This window comes from Ambystoma mexicanum, chromosome 5p (genome assembly GCF_040938575.1).
Source record: "Ambystoma mexicanum isolate Mex_15411 chromosome 5p, UKY_AmexF1_1, whole genome shotgun sequence".
NCBI classification, from domain to species: Eukaryota; Metazoa; Chordata; class Amphibia; order Caudata; family Ambystomatidae; genus Ambystoma; species Ambystoma mexicanum.
Window position 1 is genome coordinate 1,031,913,028 of NC_090930.1, and position 26,202 is coordinate 1,031,939,229.

The 26,202-nt window shown below is 46.9% G+C and overlaps 1 protein-coding gene across 1 annotated transcript in view; it reads right to left on the reverse strand.

Annotated features, from left to right (window-relative positions):
* EXOC2 (exocyst complex component 2) overlaps positions 1 to 26,202 on the reverse strand; it is a 1,591,413-nt gene that overhangs the window by 1,282,408 nt on the left and 282,803 nt on the right. The gene's annotated exons all lie outside the window — the stretch shown is intronic.

The following is a 26,202-nucleotide window of genomic DNA, read 5'->3' on the forward strand; positions in this document are numbered from 1 at the left end:
CCTTTGTTACTCAGAATGATTTCCCGGCTGCAAGCTACACACCTCATGATAAGTCCTTTTTTACATTGATATGAATAGCTCAAGTGTATCCAATGATGAACCATCAGCTTTGACACCTCGGATCGAGTTTTGTTAAGTTGAATACTGTTTACCTTTGAAAGCAATAACTGAACAATTGGCGATTTATAAATGTTCACAGTTAATTGCACAGAAGGCTAGCTGTTGACATGGTCAGGCATATGCCTTTTACAACTATATGAATGGATGTAGGTTCACATGCATTGTCTTGCTTTATGTAATTCTTTTTTTGCCTAAAAATAAAAAGTGAATGGAACAAAAAAATAATTAAATGTCGCATAGCCAAGCTAATCTGGGCATGTCTGTGCCAATGGACATTCCCCTCACTGCTTTGCCCCCATGGTGGGCGGAGCCCTCCAGGAGGTCCAGAGAATTAATCTCGGTGTCAGCTAGTCCAGAATTAAACATACCCTGCTTGTCCAGCAGCACGTCGCCCAGAAATTAATTCAGCTCATTCCAAAGGTGCAGGATGGCTGCGACCAATATAGCGCTAGGGTTCGCCTGACTCAATTGCAATGCCGAGATGGAATAGAACTGCCCCCCTGCCCCAACGCATCTAAGAAGATGCAGTTTTTTTTTTTTACAGAGGGAATTGTAGGATGACGTCACGGAAGAGACTTTGGAGGAATGACCCTTATGAAAGAGCAACACAGCCACCACCATGGAGGATGAAGGCATGGGATGAGCGGCCAGATTTATGGAGGCAGAAGGAGGCTGTCCATATCACACCAAGTTTTTTGCTGGCTGAGGCAATACAATGGGGCTTGCTACAAAGCTTCCCAGTTTCTGCAAGGACATCCTTTTGACGCTATAAACAACATCTGTAGAGTGGTCTGATGGCTTGCAAACCCATCAAAACACCACAGCTTTCAGAAGAGGTTCTACTGGAGCAGCTAAACCTAAAACACTGCTATTCCCCAAACCGTATCTAGAACCTGGAGGAGGATTGAATGGCTGAGGCTCGATTGGCTTTTCCACTTGTCCAGGTGGCATAGGATTATCAACTAGAGAAGCCGGTTGAGAAATCAGGCCAGCTGCATCAGAGGAGGCGTTGACTGAGGAAGAGAAGACCATGGCGTGACAGGGTCAGGCTGAGAGGGAATGTCCGTAATCAGGCTTTAGAAATAAGTTGCCATAGCCAGGGCCTTTATGAGCGAGCAAGTGGAAGGGCTCAAAACTTTGCATGAAGCCTCTGATGCTTAGGCCAAAGCTGTCGTGCAAATTGATAAAGAAGCCGGAGTCCAGGCTGAAGGGTGACTGAGATACCAATACAGCTGTCTAGTTGTAGCAGAACATGGGTCTGAGATACCCAGAGGCTGAAGTATATTGGGCTAATCAGGTCAAGTCTACATTGGAGGACATCCTCTCTTGGTATAAAGGAGCCAGTTGATAAGGGCAATGGGCAAAGGAACCAATCCTGACTAATCATTTGTAGCCAGCTCCTGAGGCAACTACCGGATTCATGTGGGGATGACGACGCAGAGTTTGTCGTTGACAAAATGGAACACCATGACTTCTGATGTGCCACCGTTTTGAGAACTTTGACGCAGATAAGGGATTTGGAGCACTAACAGACCCGCCTTGTCAAAGGCTTTTGACACCTGATATGAGTCTCGGTACTTGGTGTCATGGACGTCTTGGTGGAGGTGCGTGGCTTTCCAGACGTGTCCTGGTAGCAGACGTGACAGAAGACACTGACGATCCCTTATTCATAGGACAAGTAAGCCCTGTGTTATCACCAGTAGTAGACCAGGACCAAGGCGGTCATAGCCATTTTGGCTTGGAGGTGCCCCGGTAGCTGTAGGAGTAGACAGATGCCTCATGGGTGCGGCTACACCTAGGTGTCACTGCGCCTGGATCCCCATAATGCTACTGGATCACTTACCTTATGCCGAGACTCCACAACGCTCCTCAGGTGTTCTGGAGGTAGAGCCAGGAATATCTTCTCCCGGCGGGAGAGTCTTCCGCAAGGAAAGTGGTTGGGAGTTCCTCCAGTTCACCACAGTTTATAACATGCATCTATAGCTATGATCTGTAAATGCTGAAGATATAAATCTTTCTTGTGAGGACTATTTTAATGGTTTCCATTCCCTTCACAAGACCAGCTGGATTAAAGCATGAACTACTGCTGTGATGACTTTGAAGAGGTTTTTAAGACACAGCACATGGGACTGTTCCAGCCATCAGTATGCCCTTTACACAGAATGTCGAAGCAAAGCACTATTCATTTTCAATAAATACAATTACAAGGACAAACAAGTGTCTAGGCAGAAAATTGGGTTGGAAAATAATAATTCTAGCCAAAATTGTGGCAGCCCCTCGATTGAGATAGAACATGGCCAAAAACCTGTTCTCTGGTATGGATCCGACTCAGGAGGGTCTACAATCACATTTAGCTCAATGCACTTTTCAAGCAGGAAAAATATCCATTTCCACATCTGTCCGGTTACACCCACAAGGTCTGTTCAGCATCGAAATACAAGGCAATTCTCCTTTTAACAAGCAGACCACCAGCAACCCCAGACACTCAGGGACAAGGGGAAAACAAAATAAATAATTGAGTAAATAAATAAATGAATACTGTGGTGAACCAGAAGAAGACCACTGTTCTGGTTTTCGGGCCACCAAATTTAGGTTCACCCAAATATCTGCTGTTCTCCTTTTATTGCATCCCTGACTAGAGGCAGCACAAACTATGGACGGGACAGTATGACAATATTGCACTACCTCAAAATATCCTCCATTGAACAGATCCAAAGGCTCACAACCTGCCTCACAATGATCCAGTCGAGGATGTCCAGTGCTTACCTGAAGTTCAACCCCTCCAAGACTGAATTCCTACTGCTGGCCAGCAACACCGAACACCACGACATCCATACCTGGCTCTCTGCTATGAACCTCGAGGGCTCCACACCCGAGCTGACCGCCTGCACTAAGTACCTTGGGTTCGAGATCAACAGACACCTCTCCTTCAAACAGCACATAGCACACAAGACACAAACAGCTTGGTGCCTACTTTCTAGCCTGTGGAAAATCAAGCCCTTCATTCCAGAAAACAACTTCAGATATGATGCACAAGCCTTGTTCCTCTCCCATCTGGATTGTGGCAATTCCCTTTTTGAAGGCCTTCCGGCATCTACCCTAGCACCCCTGGCAAGCGTTCTACATGGTGCAGCATGACATATCGAAGAACGCAGCAAAAAGTAACCACATCACCCCACCCATCACCGAACTGCAAGCCTGTATCATATTCAAATCCTGCTGCATCATCCACAAGGCTGTAACCTTGAAGTCTCCAAGCTACCTGACTGAGAAACCAACATCTCTGAAGGCCTACGATCCACCAGAAATAAGGACATGTGCAGACGAACTCCAGAGGTGCTGGAAGGAAAGAACCAGAAGACAGGCCTTCTCAGTCTATGCCCCAAAACTCCGGAACCTCCTCCCAGTCAACACCAGACTCACCCCTATCACTTCTATATATCAGGAAGGAGCTCAATAGACTTGTCTTCAACGAATGGCTCCTCTTTAACACCTAGTTCCACACAACTTTCACTCCCCACCGTATATGAGAGAGGGTGAGCTGCCCCCCACTGTTTCCTTGCCTGGTTGCTTGTAGATTTGCTGCCAAATTGCCCATCCTCCCCTGATAACTCAGCGGTCCCTCGTTTATCAGCTTCCCTCACCTGGTTCTTTCCTCTATGACTGTAAAGCACTCCATTGCTTCCCAAAGCTAGGTCTGTGCTCAATAAATATCCCAATAATAATAATACTGCAGGCGCCCCTTTGGCAGATTCCAGAGCCGACATGTGGCGACTCAGACGACAACTGATGTGTGACAGTCCATGTCCCATGAACTCCGGTTGCCTTGACAAATTTAGCCAAAGATTTTCCCAATAGCTTTAAGGAGCCTATCATTTTATCAAAGGGCTCCAAATAGTAATTCAAGTATTCTATCCTGCCTACGGGGACATGAACCAGCTCTGGACTATAGATATGCCCCTGGAGGATAGAAAGGTGCTCGCACTGCAGGCCCAATGGCCGGCAACAGATCTGGAGGATAGGTGACCCACTAGAACAGGATTGGAATAGAATTCGGTCATCCCTGAAGTATGCCCCAGAAAGACAGATTAGACAATATAAGTAATTGGGGGCAAAATAAGGGCGAACCAATTACTGAGACCAATTGAGGTGATAGCTAATCATTGTCTCCAGTCCACCACACAAGTACCAAGCTCAGTTAAAAACAATTTAGGTAGGGTGGCTAATTACGCCTTTATCACAATTAGTGATGGTTGTGAATCTGTCATGATCTCTGCTTCCAAAAGGTCAGGGTTTTCCCAACTCCCTTGGAAGCAGATCCATAACCCAGGTTCCGAGTGCCAACCAGTCCCAATTGGGACCTTTTGGACCCAGTCCTGGCGCCAGTGGCACCAGGCTCATAAATATGCCCAGTCCCAGCGCTGGAAGCGCCGGGCTCATAATGCTTGGGTGGACTTACCTTCAGCAGACCATGCTGCTTACTTGCCTGCCAGTTGAGCCTCTGATCCTCTTCTGTTTGGAACTACTTTTCCTGTTGGGTGGGGCTGGAGCCACTCCCTAGATTCAGAACACTGGAACTCTTCTGGAAGGCAGGAACTCTTTTCTTACCAGGAACTCTTTTCTTACTTAGGCGTGGCTGTGGAAGGAGACACCTAAGCACTACAGGAGGCTATTTAAACCACACCCGGTGGATGAATCTTGCTTTGCGTTATTCTGCAACCTCTGCAGCAGAACGCTCATCGTGTCTTCTGCATCCGGTCCTGGGCCTAAGGAAAAAGGCTTACCATCCTGAATCCAGTCTTCAGCAACACCTATAAAGACAAGAAAGAACAGGTTAGCATTCCGGCATCTGAAAGGCAAAGGCTTACCATCCTGAATCCAGTCTTCAGCAACACCTATAAAGACAAGAAAGAACAGGTTAGCATTCCGGCATCTGAAAGGCAAAAGTTTACCAACTCTTCGCACGCTCCGGAGGCCTTCGGCGCTGCATCCCGCATCTGAAAGACAAAACAAGGTGCGTTTAAAGACATTGGGGAACTTTAATACTCACGTGCCATTACTCCTTTCCACATCTAATCCAGTGGGTATTCCGGCACCCTGCAGCCGCTCCGAACTCGTACCTGCAAAATAAAAAGACAGTTAGAGCGCATAGTGAAGCAGGCAACAAGCGCTTACTTACGTGCTTCCAGGCGCTTCTATTCATCACACGGGCTCCATCTTCAACTCACTTCAGCCCGTCATCCGCCATCGCCGGAACCCTGCAAAACAAGAGACATCATTACTAAAGACTTTAAAGACATTTGAATGACTCGAAACTTACCTTTCGTGCAGTAAACGACGGACAGCAGTCCTCTGAAGTCAAGAGGCCTGCGCTACCTATCCAGTGAAGAAACTGGTTACAGCACCCTGCCCCGAGGCAGATGGAGAGCTCGGCATTCACTTACCTAAGGTGAGAGCGTTAACCTTTGGGGGTCTACAGGAGAGGAGAAGAGGAAAGAGATAGGGACACCCCAATAACCCCAGTTCATTAACCCCATATTTTCTATCTGCACACATCTTACTCTACACGTCAGGCATACAGTGCACAGAGGTCCAGCCCAAAGAGCCAACCGGGTGCTACACATCACCTTTGAAGATACGGTAGTCGCCCAGTCAAGACCGGCGCCTCTGCGAGAATCAGGTGAGCGTTACAGAACGCAAAGCCTACCGCAAAACTCTCGCCCAGGCGCTATGGAAACCTCGGATACTGACCCCCTAGCCCGGTTACTTGGGGAACTAAGGGCAGAAGTGCATGCAGCTCGTCAGGAAACGAATGCTCTAAGAAGGGAACTAATTATTTCCAAGGAGAGAACAGACAATCTTGCTAGACAAGTGCTACAGTCACAAGCCGGACAGACCCCGTTACCCGCATCAGGGGCAAATCTTCCTTCAACATCCTCTATGAATCCAGTGCAGATCAACCTACCTGGGAATGTACCTCTGGCTCCGCCCGAACGATTTTCTGGTGACCCAAAGAGGTTTGCAGTATTTATCAATCAGTGCCGGTTGCACTTCTTATGCCGGCCAGCAGCCTTTCCAACTGATCAAGCAAAAGTAGCTTTTGTACTTTCGTACCTTAGTGGCAATGCGGCAGACTGGTCGATCCCTCTAGTTAATCAAGATGATCCGGTTCTCCATGATTTTCAAGCCTTTCAGCTTAGTATGGAAAAACTGTTCGCAAGACATTCACAGGGGCAGGCCTTGGACAATGAGCTTCTTTCGTTGCGACAGGGTAATCAAGACCTTTTGGCTTATATTGCATCTTTCAATAGACTAATAGTGGAAACTCAATGGCCTGAGGACAAAAGGATTACGCTGTTTTATAGAGGTCTACGTGGAGAGCTCAAAGACGTTTTAGCCCAAGTAGTGAATCCCCCACAAGACTGTTCGGATTATATAGACTTGGTCGTTCAAATAGATCACAGGCTGCAGAACAGGAAGGCCGATCGTTCCAAGTTTGATGCTCCAGTATTTTCCAAACCGCCAACTCCTTCCAAAGGAGTAGACTCCGGGGAACCCATGCAAATAGGGGGTCTAAAAGGTCCTCTAACACAAAGGGAGCGGGAAAGGAGGAAACAGTTGCAATTATGCCTATATTGCGGAAACTCAGGGCACTTTCTTCGAGACTGTCCGGTGAAACCTGCCAAGAAGGCAGTAGGAGCTGCAGTTACCAAAGTTACAAACTCTGAGCAGGGAAACGACCTCGCCCGACAAGAATAGAGGTCCTCTTGCCGAGCGTGAAAACCAGTTCCGTGACCTCGCATTTCGTGATACCTATGGTCCTCATTAGCCCTGATAATCCGGATCGATTACATGCAATTGAAGCTTACGTCGACAGCGGTGCCATCGGCAATTATGTGGATCATGAAATGGTTTTGAGGATGAATCTAACTCTTTGTCCCAAGGCTGTAAAGGACGTCATTACTACGGTGGATGGTACGGAGATAGCCTCCGGGCCAGTAACGCATACCACTCAAGAGGTGACGCTAGTAAGTCAAGATGGACACCATGAGAAGATCGTGTTCGATGTGATCAAGGCCCCTCAGTTTCAGATTATTCTAGGAATACCTTGGTTAGAGAAACACAATCCTCTGATCGATTGGCGAGCAAGAACGGTCCAGTTTCCAGAATGTGTCTCTACTTGTCACCCTCCACCTGGTGTTGCACTGGCTGCAATTTCTTCAGAGACTCCCCAGTTACCTCCCGAATACCTAGAATACCAAGATGTTTTCCGGAAGGATCAGGCTAACTCTCTACCTCCTCATAGGTCTTATGACTGCCAGATAGACCTGATACCTGGATCTACTCCTCCTTGTAGTAGAATTTATGCCCTCACCGAGCCTGAGAACCTTCACCTTCGACAATACCTGGATCAATACCTGGCAAATGGGTTTATTCGTCCTTCCAAGTCCCCTGCTTCTTCAGCTTTGTTCTTCGTTCCAAAAAAGGAAGGAGACCTTAGAACTTGTATCGATTATCGCTCCCTGAACCAGATCACCGTTAAGAATAGATATCCGTTACCTTTGATCCCTGAACTCCTGGACCAAGTCAGAAAAGCATGCATATATACAAAGCTGGATCTTAGAGGAGCTTACCACTTGGTACGAGTAAAGAGGGCGATGAATGGAAGACGGCCTTCCGCACCAAGTATGGGCTATTTGAATATCAGGTCATGCCCTTCGGACTTTGCAATGCCCCGGCCGCCTTTCAATATTTTATGAACGATGTCCTCAGAGAGCTCATAGATGTATGTGTTGTTGTTTACATTGACGACATCCTCGTTTATTCTTCATCGGAATCTGAACATCGGAAACGCGTGAAAATGGTCCTCGAAAGATTGCGTCAACACAAACTTTTCGCTAAGTTGGAAAAATGTGTTTTCAACGTGACTGAAGTTGAATTCTTGGGATTCATATTATCACCTGGCGGAGTGCGTATGGATTCAAAGAAGGTCGATGCAGTTCTCAAATGGCCATCACCATCCTCCATAAAAGGTGTGCAAAGCATGTTAGGCTTCGCTAACTTTTACCGCAGGTTTATCCCCGAATTCTCTCGAATAGTCCAGCCCATCACTGCCTTGTTAAAGAAAAACAAATGTTTTGAATGGTCTACCGAGGCGGAACAAGCTTTCCAGGATTTGAAGACTAAATTTATCTCTGCACCAATCTTAAAACACCCTCGCCCCGAACTCCCCTACATCGTGGAAACTGATGCTTCAAGCCTTGCCATGGGGGCAGTTCTATCACAAAAGGACCCGGTAACCAATCAGTTGCATCCCGTGGCATTTTGGTCCCGCAAATTCTCGCCTCCTGAAATCAATTACACGATTACTGACAAGGAACTTCTGGCTATCAAGTCTGCCTTTAAGGCTTGGCGGCATTATCTGCTGGGGGCCCGACACACCGTTACTGTGATTACGGATCACCGAAACCTGCAATATTTGAAGACCGCAAAAGCCCAATCCTCTAGACAACTCCGTTGGGCATTATTCTTTGCCGAGTTTGACTTCATAATTACCTATCGACCTGGTACAAAGAACGGTAAAGCCGATGCCCTTTCTCGGATGGGAGTGGAAGAACACTTGGTCAACCCTAAACCTGTACCAATCATTCCCGAACAAAGAATTCTGGGTGTAATCGCCACAGAATCCATAGAGGAAGTTAAGGATAAAGCCAGGCAACTTGTAACTCCAGCAGACATACAGAATTGGCATCTGTAGGGAAAGGACTTTGCAGTAAAGGACAACTTATTGTATTTCCAAGAACGATTATACCTACCCAGCACAGATTTACAGAACAAAGTAATCTCTTGTTATCACGACTCTTTAATGGAAGGTCATCCCGGTATAGCCAAGACCTCAGAAAAGATCAAGCGCTACTTCTGGTGGCCGTCTTGGAAAAAAGATATCAGAGACTTTATAATGTCCTGTGGAGTATGCGCCCAAAACAAGAGTCAAAAGGAAAGACCAGCAGGCCTCTTACGCCCTATTGACATCCCACCTCGCCCTTGGCATACGCTTTCTATGGACTTCATCACCGATCTACCTCCATGCTCCGGATACAATACGATTCTAGTAATTGTGGACTTATTCTCCAAGATGGCGCATTTCATTCCGCTCAAAGGCTTGCCAACAGCAGCAACTCTGGCCCGAGAATTTCTCGAAAACATCGTCCGACTGCACGGTTTTCCTTCGGTTCTAATTTCGGATCGAGGTAGTCAATTTATTTCTCATTTTTGGCGAAGTTGCTGTCGGTCGGCTCAAATTGATGTGAGACTATCGACCAGTCACCACCCTCAGACCGACGGACAAACCGAGAGGACCAATCAAACTCTGGAACAGTATTTACGCTGCATGCTGCAACAAACTGAAAACACTTGGAAAGATATCCTTTGGATAGCCGAGTATGCCTACAATAACTCTGTCCATTCGGGAACTGGGAAAACCCCGTTTTTTCTTTTGTACGGCAGTCACCCTCGAACCTCGGAGTTGGATCCCCTCCAAGATCTTGAAACACCAGCAGTAGACTACCTGCATTCTACAATCACCCAAGCCTTTAAGGAAGCTGTTTCTCACCTTCAAAGGGCTAAAGAACAATACAAGAAAGGAGCAGATCAACATCGGAAGGAAGCCCCTCACTATCAATTAGGGGATCAAGTCTGGTTATCCACCAAATATCTATCTCTAATAGGGCCACGCACATTCAACCCAAGATACCTTGGTCCCTATTCCATCACTACCATAGTAAACCCAGTAGCGGTCAAGTTGGACTTGCCCCCGCACATGAAGATACATCCGGTCTTCCACGTCTCTCTATTAAAACCCGTGCAACCTCAAACCCGACTAACCAAATCTCCAAAACCTATCCTAGTGGATGGAGAACTCGAGTTTGAAGTCAAAAGCATTCTGGACTCCAAGATCTCCAAATCTAAACTATTCTACCTAATTGACTGGAAAGGCTACGGCCCCCAAGAGAGATCCTGGGAACCTGCTGAATATGTCCACGCTCCTCGCCTAATCAAAAGATTTCACCGAACATTTCCTGACAAGCCAAAACCCCCGGAGAAGCCCGGTTTGGGAGGGGCCTTGAGGGGGGGGTACTGTCATGATCTCTGCTTCCAAAAGGTCAGGGTTTTCCCAACTCCCTTGGAAGCAGATCCATAACCCAGGTTCCGAGTGCCAACCAGTCCCAATTGGGACCTTTTGGACCCAGTCCTGGCGCCAGTGGCACCAGGCTCATAAATATGCCCAGTCCCAGCGCTGGAAGCGCCGGGCTCATAATGCTTGGGTGGACTTACCTTCAGCAGACCATGCTGCTTACTTGCCTGCCAGTTGAGCCTCTGATCCTCTTCTGTTTGGAACTACTTTTCCTGTTGGGTGGGGCTGGAGCCACTCCCTAGATTCAGAACACTGGAACTCTTCTGGAAGGCAGGAACTCTTTTCTTACCAGGAACTCTTTTCTTACTTAGGCGTGGCTGTGGAAGGAGACACCTAAGCACTACAGGAGGCTATTTAAACCACACCCGGTGGATGAATCTTGCTTTGCGTTATTCTGCAACCTCTGCAGCAGAACGCTCATCGTGTCTTCTGCATCCGGTCCTGGGCCTAAGGAAAAAGGCTTACCATCCTGAATCCAGTCTTCAGCAACACCTATAAAGACAAGAAAGAACAGGTTAGCATTCCGGCATCTGAAAGGCAAAGGCTTACCATCCTGAATCCAGTCTTCAGCAACACCTATAAAGACAAGAAAGAACAGGTTAGCATTCCGGCATCTGAAAGGCAAAAGTTTACCAACTCTTCGCACGCTCCGGAGGCCTTCGGCGCTGCATCCCGCATCTGAAAGACAAAACAAGGTGCGTTTAAAGACATTGGGGAACTTTAATACTCACGTGCCATTACTCCTTTCCACATCTAATCCAGTGGGTATTCCGGCACCCTGCAGCCGCTCCGAACTCGTACCTGCAAAATAAAAAGACAGTTAGAGCGCATAGTGAAGCAGGCAACAAGCGCTTACTTACGTGCTTCCAGGCGCTTCTATTCATCACACGGGCTCCATCTTCAACTCACTTCAGCCCGTCATCCGCCATCGCCGGAACCCTGCAAAACAAGAGACATCATTACTAAAGACTTTAAAGACATTTGAATGACTCGAAACTTACCTTTCGTGCAGTAAACGACGGACAGCAGTCCTCTGAAGTCAAGAGGCCTGCGCTACCTATCCAGTGAAGAAACTGGTTACAGCACCCTGCCCCGAGGCAGATGGAGAGCTCGGCATTCACTTACCTAAGGTGAGAGCGTTAACCTTTGGGGGTCTACAGGAGAGGAGAAGAGGAAAGAGATAGGGACACCCCAATAACCCCAGTTCATTAACCCCATATTTTCTATCTGCAGACATCTTACTCTACACGTCAGGCATACAGTGCACAGAGGTCCAGCCCAAAGAGCCAACCGGGTGCTACACATCACCTTTGAAGATACGGTAGTCGCCCAGTCAAGACCGGCGCCTCTGCGAGAATCAGGTGAGCGTTACAGAATCACTGTGTAGTGCAACAAGAACCAAAGAAAGAGAATATTGAAAACCAACTCATGATGTTACAGTTACAGAATCTGCATTTGCAAGGGCCTCCAGTGGTTAGGGCTGGGATCAGAGGCGGCTTTGGTGGGAGAGGCTGGTGAAGAGGAGCACTTACAAGAAATCAAATGTGTGATTCAGGGGAATATCAACATCCTATGGCCTGTAATTATTCTAAGCCGATAGGGCACTGGAAGACTGAATGCTCATATGGATCTCAGCTTACCAATCCTCCTCCTCATCCTGGACAGGGAACATTATCCAACCCTAATGAACTTAAATTCATGCTATATTAACCAAACCAGAACCACCTGGAAGAATTCTTGTGGTTTTTACACAATAATGAAGTAGGATTCATTAAGAATACTGAACCCGTTGAGATTAAAATAGACTAGTCTAGAAAACTGCCACAAATTCCTCACTACCCTTTGTGGCCAGAAGCTGAAGAGGGCACAGTGCCAGTAATAGAGTCCAGTTGAAGCATGGTATTATGGTGCATGCATCTAGTAACATTCTGATTCTGCCAGTCAAGAAGACAGAAAGGAACACTAATAGGTTTGTGCTAAAGTGCCAAGGGCTCGAAACACAATAGTTATTCCTACCTTCCAGTGGTACCCAAACCCAACCCAGTTACTGTCATATCCTGCATTCCGTCAACTGCTTCATGCATCAATCACTGTGGTAGGATTGTGCTCTGCTTTCTTCTGTAGCCAAATACACGCAAAAAGCCAGTTTTCATTAGCATTTTCATATTCTGGAATTCAGTATACTTGGACTAGTCTTTCCCAGTTGAATCACTTACACTTATATGATTCATGCAAAGAAGATACCCAAGTGTTATTGACTACATTAGAAAATAAAGCGCACAAAGCATCCAAACAGAAACTGCAGTTATGTAGAGAAAGAGTACACTATTTGGCCCATGTTGGGGCACAGATTTTCATCCTCCCTCCAGGAAAGAAGCACTGTAGGAGATCCCCAAACCTCTGTGCATTCCTTAGGCATGGTGGCTTATTGTAGGTAGTGGGGGTTAAACTATACTACAATAGTTAAACAACTCCAGGCCAATACACCCACAACACTCCAAAAAAGTAGAAGAGGCATTTGACACCATCAAGAAAGCATTAGCTGTAGCTCCAGCTTTAGTTCTCCCTGATTACAAGAAGACACGTGCCCTCTACTGTCATAGTATCAGAGACTTCTATACTACAGCAAGGAATTTGATCCAGTAGCTGCAGGAATGCATGCATTTTGCCGCTCTTTACCTGCTGCAGCCATGATAGTGCAGATTTGCGAGAATGTAGTTTTGGGATGACCTCTAGAAGTAGAATTTTCCCGTTCAGTGGTTGCCTTATTGTCAAAGACCACATGTCTCTGGCTCCCTGTGGGATGTTTCAACCCACTAGTCCAAGCCCTGCAACATTACTGTGCATTGCTTGCAGCAGAAACATCAGAATGGCCGCCGGAAAGCATGCTGCTCGCTAAAAATCACCAGAAAGTGCGCAGTAAAAATTGAAAAATAGGCCGCCATCCACTTTTGCCTATGTCAGTGGTAACACCAGAGACCACTGCCAAAACCCATCATTTGTCTGCCCACAGAGCAAAATCATTGCAAAAGAAACACAGAGCTGTTTTAAAAATCTGTTTTTTCCCTGGTTGTCAAATTTGAAAAAAATCATGGCTCACAAACCACCTGAAAGATCCAACCTCATTGTTGGGTGTTCCACATCATTCTACTCCAAGAATCCACATAAATACAATGTCCACAGAAGTACACTTATCAGAGGAAAATCCACATTGAAGATTGCTTGCTGAAAGAAATCTGTCAAAAATGGGTGTAGTACCGTTACTCACCTCTGTCAGAAGCCGGCGATTTAAAACCTATCATATGTAAAGTTGAACATTGAACTCAAACTATGCCAAAGAAGAGATTTCCATCAAAATGCCATATAAGAATGCCACACATTGATTTTCATGTTGAAAAAAGGACTAGAAGTAAAGATGGGTTTGCTTATTTTAAATTTATAAATGTATTTTTTTCACAAGGAACTATGTTACAATTGACCAGAAGGTAACCTGATTCAGTTAAAACTTCCAAGAGGCCTTCTTCCCCTGAGAAATTCACACCAGGTTCCTTACCACCAAAAGGAGAGCATTTCACATTGGCATGTTAATCAGAAGGGGAGGAGATTTCCTCTGCTGTCTGCTGTCCTGAGCAAGAAACAATGGGTTCCTTGAACTGAATAGAAAATGCTAATTCGGGGGTGAATGGCCACAACTGCTCTGGCAGGAAGGCAAGCCATGTGACCCTCTGACTCAGCCCAGCTTTGGAGGCGGGCCAGACTGAAAATGTGGATTGAAGTGGAAGTAAATGTATGTTTTATAAAAATGCTGATAGCAAAGTGTACTGAACTGACAAAATATGAAACTTATATATTGTTAAAATGGAAAATTTGCTCACAGTTTAAAACTAATCTGGAATCTGTGCGATGTTCTGAGACTGAACCACGAAAGTTTTTAATATTGCAGCTACTGTGATTATGTTAGGAGCATGAAAAATTACAGGAATATGCCCAGGTGGTATGTGTATGCATGTATAAAAATTGGTGCAGAACTAACATTGAGAAACCCACCAAAAGCGCAAAAAAAGTTGTCATTTATTAACTAACGCTCGCAGGAAGATGAGAGTTGGACAGCAATGTACCTTAAGCAATCTGTCATGTAATTATGTATTATTAACAAGTTGTGCATATGGGAAATATGTTTTTTGGGAAAAATAGATCTAATTAAAAGCAAAGGGGAGGTTCTTCCCTAGGTTGTAAATGGCAACATCACTCTGACACCTGATGACATACTGTTCCTTTCTCAAATCAGGGGACAGGGAATTATCTGACCTATCAGATCCTGAGAGGGTTGGGCATAGATAATCAGCCTCCCCACCCACTTTGGAAATGGATAAATAGGGACTGCTGACGACAGACAACACACACACTTTCCAGTCATCAACTGATTTCTTGGCGAAGCACCCTGCAGGAAGATCCAGGTTCCAGGCATAGATCCAGAAACCAGACTCTAGAACTTTGAAGCAGAAGGGCCCAATCCCAAAAGCTGAACTCTTCTCAGCTGGCCTTCAGAATCTTAAGCAACCTGATTTTAACCTCTAAACTTCCGAGGGGCACCACAAAATCCAACAGCCTGGCTGAGCTGTTTTGCTATTCTAGCTAAGAACCCTGTGCTAGAACCAAGATCCAGACCCTCAGAGCTGTAACCCAGAACCCGTCAGATCCAGTCCAAGAGGCCGCGCAGACCAGAGGGCCTTGCTGAGAGCAGAACCCAGTGCCCGAGACCTGTCCGGTGGCGAGAGAATCCCAGCCAAACCCTTGACCAGATCTTTGACGGGCCCATTCCATTCCATAGCCATAGGAGTGAGTATTTAGTACAGAACTCTCCATAGTCATCTCTTAGTTTAAAGTAATCCTATTCAATCCATTTCAACCTATCCAGAACTGCATTATAGAATCTTGTGCCCATCCTGAATTCTTCTCATTATATATTCTGGGATAATTGTAGCGATAATCATCTGTGCGCTGATATTTTTGGAGAAAGTCGACTGTCCTGGCGCACAACAACCAGAGTGGAAGGCGCCCTGTTCTGGTGGTTGTCCCGTTGGGTATCTTGTACTTTCATAGCCCCTTAGTATAAGTCCATATTGGTTCCTAAATCTTTAAAGCGCATCTGTCATTTTTGAAATCTTGACTCTGTTTCTGAAAAGTCTACCTTCACAAAAACCTTTGAACCATATGCTCTAGAGACGCAGCTTACATCCTCAGCTTTCAAACGAACCAAAAACGACATTCCAATTCCGGATAGTTTTGCTGCAATCGCGTTTCCCGCACGCAGAAAAGTTTCCGCGATTTTGCATTTGGCTTAATTTCAACACATGTAAAAATAGCTATTTTTTTATTTCAACTTCTGAATTTCTTTTTCCATCTGCTAATCATTCTATAATCATTGCTAGTGTTGACCTGAACCTATCCCAAGCCACTCTCACTAGTTCTGAATCTCATTTAGCAAATTAAAATCAATTTTAGCATTTTCCCATTCATTGCAAACCACATTTAAAAGCAATTGACCCGTTTAAAATCATACCTGTTCTCTCTAAGTTTGCTGGGGGAATTGGGATTGAACTGCATTATTGATTGTTATTCCTGATACCTGTGTGCCCTCATTCCATATCTTCATATTGCATGTTGGGGGGAGTGAGTAACAACAGGGGGGATACAGTGATCATATTGTCTTTTGATTGAAGTCATATCAAGTTTTATTTCTGTGTTGCATTTCTTCCTATCATTGCAATCTCTTGAACCTATACAAAGTATTCTCTGCTACGTTCTTCTTCCTATTTCTACTCCTAATTGATTAAAGAGATTGTTGATATTGTAATATTATCCATTGCTGATCATTGTAGAAATATTAATAAGTGTGATATTCCAATATTATTCATATTCATAAAAGTATAATCTATATATTGTTCAATTCTTCAAATAAATCTTTTAATTTGCAAAACAAACCTATTCAAAGAGAGGGGTGTTATATAAGGGCACGTCATCCAGAATTAAACAAACTCTTGACCTAAAAATATATAAATAAGGGTTTCCAATGGGCATCCCATACTAGGCATTGACTTAGTTGGAGTGCTTGATTGAAATGACTTACATCCCTCAAACAAATTGAGGTATTGCTTCTAAAATTCGCTAACGTCACTGTAACCAATGTCCTGTGCTGAATCCGACATCAGTGCTCCCAATTACAGCAAAAAAAGAAATCCATGAGACTGAGCCACATGATTATGTGGCTGTCACTGATTACTTCTAGTCACCTAGGGTGATATGTCAGATACACCTATGCAGAATGCTGATCTAGTATATTGCATGGATGGTTCTGGTTATAGAGACAAAGAACAGTCAGCTGCAGTATGCACATCGGGAGATGTTGAAATTGGGATATTATCCAATGTGACATCAGTGCAAGTAATTGAACTGGTTGCACTGACACTTGCTTGCAAAATGGCAGAACAGTAAATATGTATACAGGTTCTTGATATGCATTTAGGGTTGCACACTATTTTGGTCAGTTAGGGAAGCAGTGTGGCTTCCGAACATCATCTAGTTCACCCATAACGAATCACGGCTACATAGAAGCTTTGATGGAAGCTATAATGTTGACCAAGCAGGTTGACATGATAAAATGTGCAGTACAACAACCAATGGTTAGTGAGGTTGCTTGCAGAAATTACTAGTGAACTCAACTGCTAAGCTGGCAGCCATATGAGGCTCTTAGGTAGAGTATGTGTTAAGACTGAAAGGGACATCAGAGTCTCCTCTCTTCCAAACAATTGACGAGTTAGCCCATATTGAGGAAGTAGCATCTGCAATAGACAGAGACTCATGGGCAAGAAAGCGTTTTTGATTACACAAGGAAAATAAAGTTACTCACTGCAGTGACTAGATTACTCAAAGTCCATAGTCTCATTTCCTCCATTCTTGTGAGCGTCCCACAACATGGGGGATGGTACCCGAACCTTTGGAAGCAAAAAAATGAACTTCACCTTTAAATTTAGTATAGCGCGCACAGGCGAGGCCTTACCTCAGTCCCCTTTGAACACATCGGATGCTTATAGAACTGGCTTGTCATATTACATATAAGCCAATGGCATACTAGAAGGGGAAGGTGGGTGGGACGTATGGAGGAAAGGGGACTAAGGACTATGAGTACTCTAGTCCCTACAGTGAGTAACTCTAATTACTCATATGTCCTGTCCCCTTTCCTCCATCCTTGTGGGTGATTCCACCGAACAAGAACATACGGTGGAACGGTGACACCTGTCTCAAATCTAGGATGAAGCGAAAAGGTTCTTCGGAACCGCCTGACCAAACTCTGCATCGCGCCTGGAACTGGTGTCCAGTGAATACTGTTTACAAAAGGCTGTTTGAGTGACCCAAGTAGCCACCTGGCTGGTGACATCCCAAGAAACAGGTCTATGAAACGCGACGGCAGTGACCACATGGGCATGAATCCCCTCAGGAACAGGTTTGACCATGGCTGTGTAGGCCTCTGAAATGGCCTGGACATTCCAATGGGCGATGGAAGCCTGAGAGCTGTGGGAGGAGCACCCAAAAGTCAAACAATGCCTCAGACTTCCAGAAGGATTCTGTCCAAGACATAAAACTGGAAGAACCTCTTGAGGTCCAGGGAATGTAGGGCCCTCTCTGCCTCAGACTGCAGGATCGAGAAGAACACCAGCAGGAAGATCTCTTGATTAAAATGAAATGGAGAGACCACCTTGGGCAAGAAACATGGGTGCGTGTGCAAGATGACCTTGTCGTTGTGAAACGTGGTGAATGGCTTGAACGAGGACGCCTGTAGCTCACTAACCCTGTGCGCAGAGGTGAGGGCCACCAGCAAAACAATCTTTAGTGTCACCAAGCGGATGTCCACAGAAGCCATAGGCTCGAAAGGCTTGCCTTGCAAGGCCGTAAGAACCACATTGAGGTCCCGACCGGATGAGGTCTGTGCACCCCAGGAAAAAGCCTAGACAACCCCCTAAAATGGCCCTTAACCACTGGGTTGACTGTCGAAAACACATGCTCAGGGGAATTTTTCTAAGCCCCTATGGCCGCCAAATATGTGCAGCAAGTGTTCACCTGAACTCAAGAACGAGCCAGGTGCGCTGAAAAAGCCAGTGCGTCATCCAGAGGACAGGTAACAGGGTCCAGCCCTTTCTCGCAAGCCCAATGGCAGAACCTAGTCTATTTGCTCTTTTATTGGGACTGAGTCGAGGGCCTCTTGGCCTGCTGAATGATGTCCCAGTTGTTATCCGAATAATTGAGCATGCTGAAGCCTCAGCTGTTCAGGAACCAGGCCGCCAGTGCCAGTTTGTCCGGGTCCGGATGTTCCACTGCCCCACCCAGCTGCGTCAGGAAGCCCCTTGCTGGGGATTAGAAGATGGACGAGACTCTGGGAGCACAATTGCAGCAGATCCGAAAAAACCACTGTCTCGAAAGGCCAGTGGGGGCAACTAGGATGAGGCAGCAACGCATGGAGGCCTAGAACTTGCGGAGAGGCCTTTGGAGCAGGGGGCTCAGCGAGAATGAATAACACCTACGGCTGTGCCAACAGATCTGGACTGAGTCTCCCAGTGGCCACGTGAAGCGTTCCAGCGGTAAAGAGATTCAGAAATGACAGGCCTCAGGCCAGCCTGGTTGTTATTGCAGTCCACAAAAATCCTGGAAGTAATGAAAGCCCCCGTCTACAAGAGGAACCGGTTCTATCGCCTGCATCTCCAAGAGCGAAAGGACTTCCTGTAAAAGAGCTGGGGATCCAATTTGACTAAGAGGAGAAGATGGTAGAGGAAGAGGGAGAGGAAGGCAGAAGCCAGTGGAGACTACGAATAGGATCCACAGGTTGCTGAAAAGATGCTTTCTGGTGTCCTGGAACAGAGCCAAACGGCCCCCCACAGGCGAGCAGTGTTCCCTGACCTTGACATCACTGTTTCTTGGCGTCAGAAGTGGGGGTAGAGGAGTGGGAGCAGAAAACCCCACGCAACTTTCTCTGCTGATTCCTTCTGTTGTCGCTGGGCGACCTGTCAGGCCTCCATGTACCGCAGTCTCTTCAACCCTTAAAGCGAGATACGTTTTGGGGTCTGAACTGGGTCCTACACTGGGTTTGAGGGAATGACTTCTGGCCCGGCTTTGTCAGGATGGCCAAGGATTTGGCAGTTTGAGTGGAGGATTTCTTCTTCGTCAATTCGTCATCGGTGGACAAATGAAAAAGGTTCACGCCCTCGAAGGGCAGGTCTAGATCTGCTCCTGCACAACAAATGAAAACTTGGTGACGTGCATCCAGGCCGTCCTTCTCATCACGACCCTAAGACACAGCACTCTGCTGGCTGTGTCGATGTGGGAGACCGAAGACTCCATGAGGTCCTGCGCAATGGCCCGGCATCTACCAACCCAGCCTTGAAGGAAGCTTGCTTGTCCGTAGGGAGGTCGGGCAGGAATACCCAGAGCTACCCGCCACAGCTTCTGGTTAGCCGAAGCCAAGATGGCATCCGCCTTGGCCTGCCGCAGATGGAGTCCTGAGATGGAGTAACAGCGCTTCCCCAATGGCTCAAGGAGATGCAACTGGAAGTGGCTCCCGTGGAGGAATGGTTGAGAATACATGTAGGCTGCGGCCATCATGGAGGACTGGGGCTGCGGGTGGGAGGCGAGGCGGATTGGCTCCCCAATCGTCAGCTTCCACCTGCTGTCCAGCTTCATGTTCATCTGGGCACTGGCCCTGAGCTTCTCCCAGACCTTTCCGTGCCACCTCCAGTACATCCCACTGGAGAATCGGACTGTGGTGCGCTTCCCCAAGACCTCTGTGAGGACCCACGACTCCTGGAGGGGCTTCCGCCAGAAGAGGAACCCCAAGAACTCTGCCATGCCCTGGCCCTGAAGGCAGTCATGAAACCTTAACGGAAGCCGAGGGCTTGTTGTCCTGGGTGTCATTGTGGTCGCTGCCTCCCTACCCCCTCTTTTCACAGGCGGAGGGGAATCCAGGCCATGGGACACGTGTCACAGGACCCCCCCCCCAGGTCCAGAGGTGAGAACATGTCCAGTGGCTGTTGAGGGGGAGGCAGTGGTGGTACAGGAGGAGGTAGAGGGGTCAGTACAACCGGTACTGCCTGAACCGGTGGAGGGACCGGGACTAATGCACTGGAGGAACGGAAGGAACACCTAGAGGAGGGGGGCATGGCGGCGCAACCTGCGGGATGACCTCCTACACTAAGAGGAAGCATTCAAAGAAGCAGTCCTCACAAGCCGCAGGGTCACTTGGAGCCCTGGCCTCTGAGGCACAGGGCCTCCACTCCTGGTCGAAGCACCGAAGCATCTGGTGTGCACAGCTGTAGGGCTGTGATGGGTAGATGTATTCCCGAGGATACCAAAACCCAGCACCACAGGATCTGATGCCTCTTCCTGAGGGAAAGGGGCTGGAATTATCAGGCAGAGCCCACTCAGTGGGCAAAAGGACTGGAGGGCCCTGAGCCAGAGTCAAAATGGCTGCCTGCATGGCAGGCTACACCACCTGCCGCTCTGAAGCCTTGCACCACGCACTGGGTGGGAGGGCGCGATGGTTCTGAGCTAGGAGAGGCCTCAGACATGGGAGGATACAGCTTGGGTCCAGGACCCAAAGCAGAGGCGTCGGACTCAGAGAGCCCTTTGGTAGGCGCTGAGCCCTGAGCCAGATGGCCGGTAGTCAAAACCGCCTGGACAATGGCTTCGGAGTGAGCTCCTGTGGGCTGGGAGCCCTCGGCACCTGTGCCGGGAGCCGTGCTTGATCCAGCACTCGGAGGTGGCACTCAACGATCCATTAACCCTGGGCTAGAAGAATAGGACGAGCCTGGAAGATCTCCCTCCATCATGACAACCGATTCTTCAATGCCTTGTGACCGAGAGCGCTGCAGGCTGCATAGGAGTCCCAGCGGTGGTCGGGATGGTGCGTGGGGGTCCGAGGCCGGTAACGAGCAGTCCTGCGAGGCACAATTCGTGAATCCTCCTGCGGCCGACATGCGCTGGGGAGGTTAGGGACCGGAGGGAAGTTAACGAACATTGGACAAAATGTAACGGGGAGCAAAAGGAAAGCTAAAAAAGTAATTGCGCTGCCTGCCAGGTCTGACACCGTCCATGCGGAAAAAGGGACTGAGGTGGCGTGCGGGAGGGTGGTGCCTCGGTGGGGCGTTCCCACGCCCGAGGCCGCGCACTATACTAAGTTTAAAGGGGAAGCACATTTTTTCACTGCCAATGGTTTTGGTACCCTCCCCATGTTGGGGGACGCCAACAAGGATTGAGGAAAGGGGATGGGATGTAGGAGTATTCTTAGTGGGAAATGGGGCATTATCTCTGCCATCAATCAGGATTGGTTTGCACCAAGCTTTGAGGCCATGATCCATGCTTAGTGCATGCATGTTATCTGCAAGCAAAATTGTGATGAATCAACTTTCGGGGAATCAGTTGTCCAGAGGTGAATATCGGTTTCTAAACCATCAATCAGCCCCATACCTCTAGTACACCAGAAGGGATCCAAACAGATGGGAATAACAAGCAAATTATAAACCTCCTTGTCTAATTTCGGTAACATAGACAAAACAGCAATTATTATCCAATGATAAAAGGAGTGTCCAGTCAAGGTTCTATTAAAAATATCTAATTTATTAAATGAAAACAGACAGTTTAACAGCACTATGAAATACATCCCACCCTGTAAAAGAATGCAGAGGACAGACAGTTTCAAAGAAGGAAAAGGGATGCACTCTGGATACGGACAGGAGGGTAGTCGGTATGGTGAATAACCACAACTGTTTAAGGTTTCTTGGCTTCAGCACAAAGGGAGCAATGGGTCTTAAAATGTCTATAGGGGCCTTCTGGGAAGGACCAGGGGGACAGAACCACAAGGTACCTTCGCCTTTAGGTGTTCTTGGTGCTCCACAGGGTCGAGTCAGCTTCAGGGCGCTTAGCAGGCTTCTATGGCAGACTTCGAGATGGGAGTCAGCTGCGGGTATCGGGTGGCAAGACGATTCGGCAGGTGAAGCTGGATTAACGGCTGCAGGCTGCCCTACACCTCGACTCGGGGGGGTCAGGAATCGTTCTCTCAGTACTGATCTGCGGTTCCGAAGCACTGGTCGAGACGTCTCGGATGTCTATAAGCGGCGGCGGCTTGACAACGGTCAGCGCTACTGTCGGTTGCAGATCGAGGGACTCGACTGGCTCGAAAAATGTCTTGGGCAGATGTCGGTAGATACTCGTTGAGGCACTTCTAGCTTCTTCAATGGGCTTGTGTCATCCATTAAGGTGGACGGCCGACAGTAGTGAAGCGAGTTCCAGGCAGCTGCCTTGTCCTTGGTTTTAGGTTCAGAGACCTTCTAGCACTTCCTATCTAAGAAGCTTGCTGCAGAGCCTAGAAGGGCATGCAGTGTGTTGGCTGGGTATCGGTTCTGAAGCAGATGGAGGGACCTCCGAGTTCTGTATCGTCCTCTGTTACCTGGTAGATGTTTAGGAGAGCCAGTATCCAAGGTTGAGTTCTTCTTTGTTATTTTTGGTGAAGTCGTCAGATGATCTGCCAAAAGAGGGGCTTGGCCCCCTTTTAAAGCCAAGTGGGCCACAGTGAATGTTGTAGGCTAAGCATACCTTAATGAACCAATCCTGGGGTCCTTACCAACAAAATCCTGCATGCATGACGTCATGACCAGAGTGCTTTGCAACAGGAAAGGTAAAGGGGTGAAAACAAGGAACAGAACAAGGTGTGCCCCAGAACAAAAAGGGAAGGGCCCTTCTTTTAACAGAAACAGCTCTGGGCTTACTCCCTTGTGCTACTAAGACCCACTCTTCTTCCTGTATGTTGTGTTCAAAGAGTCTCGCTAGTTAATGTTGCTCCCTGTGTGGTCCCTGTTGAAGCAGGAGGTCTCCCTTGAAGCTGCAGCGAGACCAGACTCTCTGGCTCCTGCAGACCACATTCTCATACCTTATGACAGTTCACTGTCATCGATAGTGAGAGGCGAGAGCTGGCTTCAGGTTGAAACAGTTGCATATGAAAGGTTTTTGGGTTTCCTGCCTCCTTACTTATCCCCTGCAGCCAGACCCCATGTGGGCCTGTTGGAAATACCCCCTGCAGGTATGATAATTGCTTCCACCAGCTGTAGGGCCTAACAAAAGAACAGGGCATTTCTGTGGAGCCTTTGACAGTTATTCATGCTCTCCATGGCAGGGGGAAGTTTGGTCCCCCCCTTCCTGGGCTGACATTGTGCCCTCCCTGGCTGTCCCATTCCAACTAAATATGACGGGCGGACTGTGCCTGTAGGCGGTGTCCAGCCCGGAGTACATAGGACTATGCTTTTGTTGTGGTGTGTGCTGTGATGAATCACATGGCGATTCATCACTGATCTCCAGCCTAAAGTTTCCTCCCATGTGGCCAGGGAAAGATAACAGCTACCTGATCCTAACCCTGGGGGTGGTATCATGGGGTGGATCACATGGGAGTAGATGGCTGTCAGGGGGACGTGGTGACTCCCATATGAGAGATGCAGTATTTTTCCATTTCCAATGAAGATGAAACCCTAATTCCAGAGTCTCTGATAACATGTTGACACTAATCAGAACACTTCCATGGTAAAACCCTGAAAAACCCTTTTGTTACATTTTCCAAACATAACTCCATTTACTCTTCAGAAGTACATAACACATTTAACACTGAATGTTTATAATGGTTACAAAAATTTCCAATAATGTTACTTGCAACAGTCTAAAAATCCTTGGGACTCCAAGTCCAGGAAAGCCTCAAGTACTGAGAGGAAGAAGAGGAGCAAAGAGTTACTATGGAATGAAAGTGATGCCAAGTTCAACATGCAGTCTAGTTGTCAGGTTCACAATCGTCTTCGTGGGACATTTAAACTGGAAATCACATGCAAGTATTAACAGTGAAGAAGTCCAACTGTGTTATACTTTAAAGAAAAGTGAACATTGTAGCAAAGACCTAGTGGACGATACACATCAGGCAGTGAGCCCTTTTTGCAAAGAGATACCTGGCAGGAGAGTACATCAGGGGATCTGTGTGAACCCAAAGGGGGCAATTCCTGGCAGGGGAGTACACAGAGGATATCTATAGATTCAGTTGAGAAATTCCTGGCAGGAGTGTATACTAGGAAATCATAATGTTGGACAGTTGAGTGAAAGAAACACTTTTTCATTTAAAGCAGTTGTTGAAGTGAAAAATACATTTGCTTTACCATCCTGAGAAAAGTGTTCTACAGAAGAGACATTTGCTTTGACAATCTGAGGAAAGCATTTTGAGAAAGAGACCTATTCATTGACTTTATCAGAACATTGTTGGAACAAAATACAGTTTTTCTGAAATAGTTCAGGGGAAGGGAATCAATCCCTGAACACGTGTTTTGTTGAAATTATACTTCTGGATTTGTGCACATTTTTGTTGAGTTGAAAATAGAGACACATACCTTGCACCTTTTGCTTGTGTATGTTAGTGTGATGGTCAGATATCTCTTGGATACATGGTCAGCTTGCTTTCGTTTTATTTTCACAGGCAGGCACACCCTTGCCAGGATTGGGGGAGATGGGCCTTTATCCCAACCCCTTTTTATTTTAATAAAAATTGCTTCTGTTGAGAACATTACAACTTTGTGTCTGCCTCTCATTTCTGGCCCCTCATAGAACATAGGAAAATGTAAGTGGATTAGCCCCACACATTTTCCTGAGGCCGGTCTATCATCATTCCATGTATTTAAAAATGTAAAAAGCCAAGGTGAGTGCATGCCAACCATGCGGATGGTTGAATATCTCACAGGAATAATATAGGGAAAGCAGCATGCACTACACAAGGACCACATCCACCACCGTACTGTCCTTCTGTCAACCTCCAGGTTGACTTTATCCGGTTATCTCGATGTAATAATCTACAGCATGTATTGCTTGTTCTTGACAGCTTTTCTGGCTGGGTAGAATCATATGCATACAAGAGAGCAGTCACCATCTCCGAGGGCAAGGTGCTGCTGAAGGACTTTATACCTAGGCTGGAATCCCAATTCCATTAGAAATACGCAATCAATATAAACAGTGATGAAGGTACCCAGTTTGTCAATCACTTCTTTAAGGAATATTGTGCAGCATTGAGTATACAGCATAACATCCACAGCCCACACCATCCTGAGTCGGTAGGGGAGCGCAAAGGCAAAACGGAATAATAATTGTGTAGATGGCATTCCGCAAATGAAAGAAGAATTATCTTAGTAGGCAAATGGCATGGTATAGGTACATGTGTGGGATATGACACCACACACGATTAGGTAGCCAAATCACCTACAGGAGGTTAGGCAGGGAATAGGTAGAAGCTGATGATTAAACAAACCACTGTAAATAACAACAACTTACTTGGAAACCCATATGAATTTAAAGAATGTGACACTAAGAAACCGGTTATGTGTAAACAAATCATATATACTCTACCGTGATTAAGTAGTGAGGGAGATCACACATGTTCTATTTTTCAACCTTCAGTATGACACATAATGAATGAAGAAGGCCCAGAATGCAGTGATTAGATTGGCGGGTTAGACTGGTGGGGCAGTTGGGAAAGAGGGGCCAGGTCTCATCGCTCTGCAGATCTTTGCACTGGCTGACGGTCGAGGACCAAATTAAATTAAAAGTAGCCTGCTTAATCTACAAATGAGTCAATGGGCTTGCCCAAGAGTATCTAAGTGCTAAAGTCCATCGCTACCATCCGGCCTGAACATTGCGCTCAGGAGACAAACTTCTGTTGAATGTCCCATGTTTGCAATTCGTCTCCAGAGGGGATAGGAGATGTGTAGTTTTTGGACCCACGCTCTGGAACCACCTCCCGATGGAGATTAGAGCATGCCAGTCTT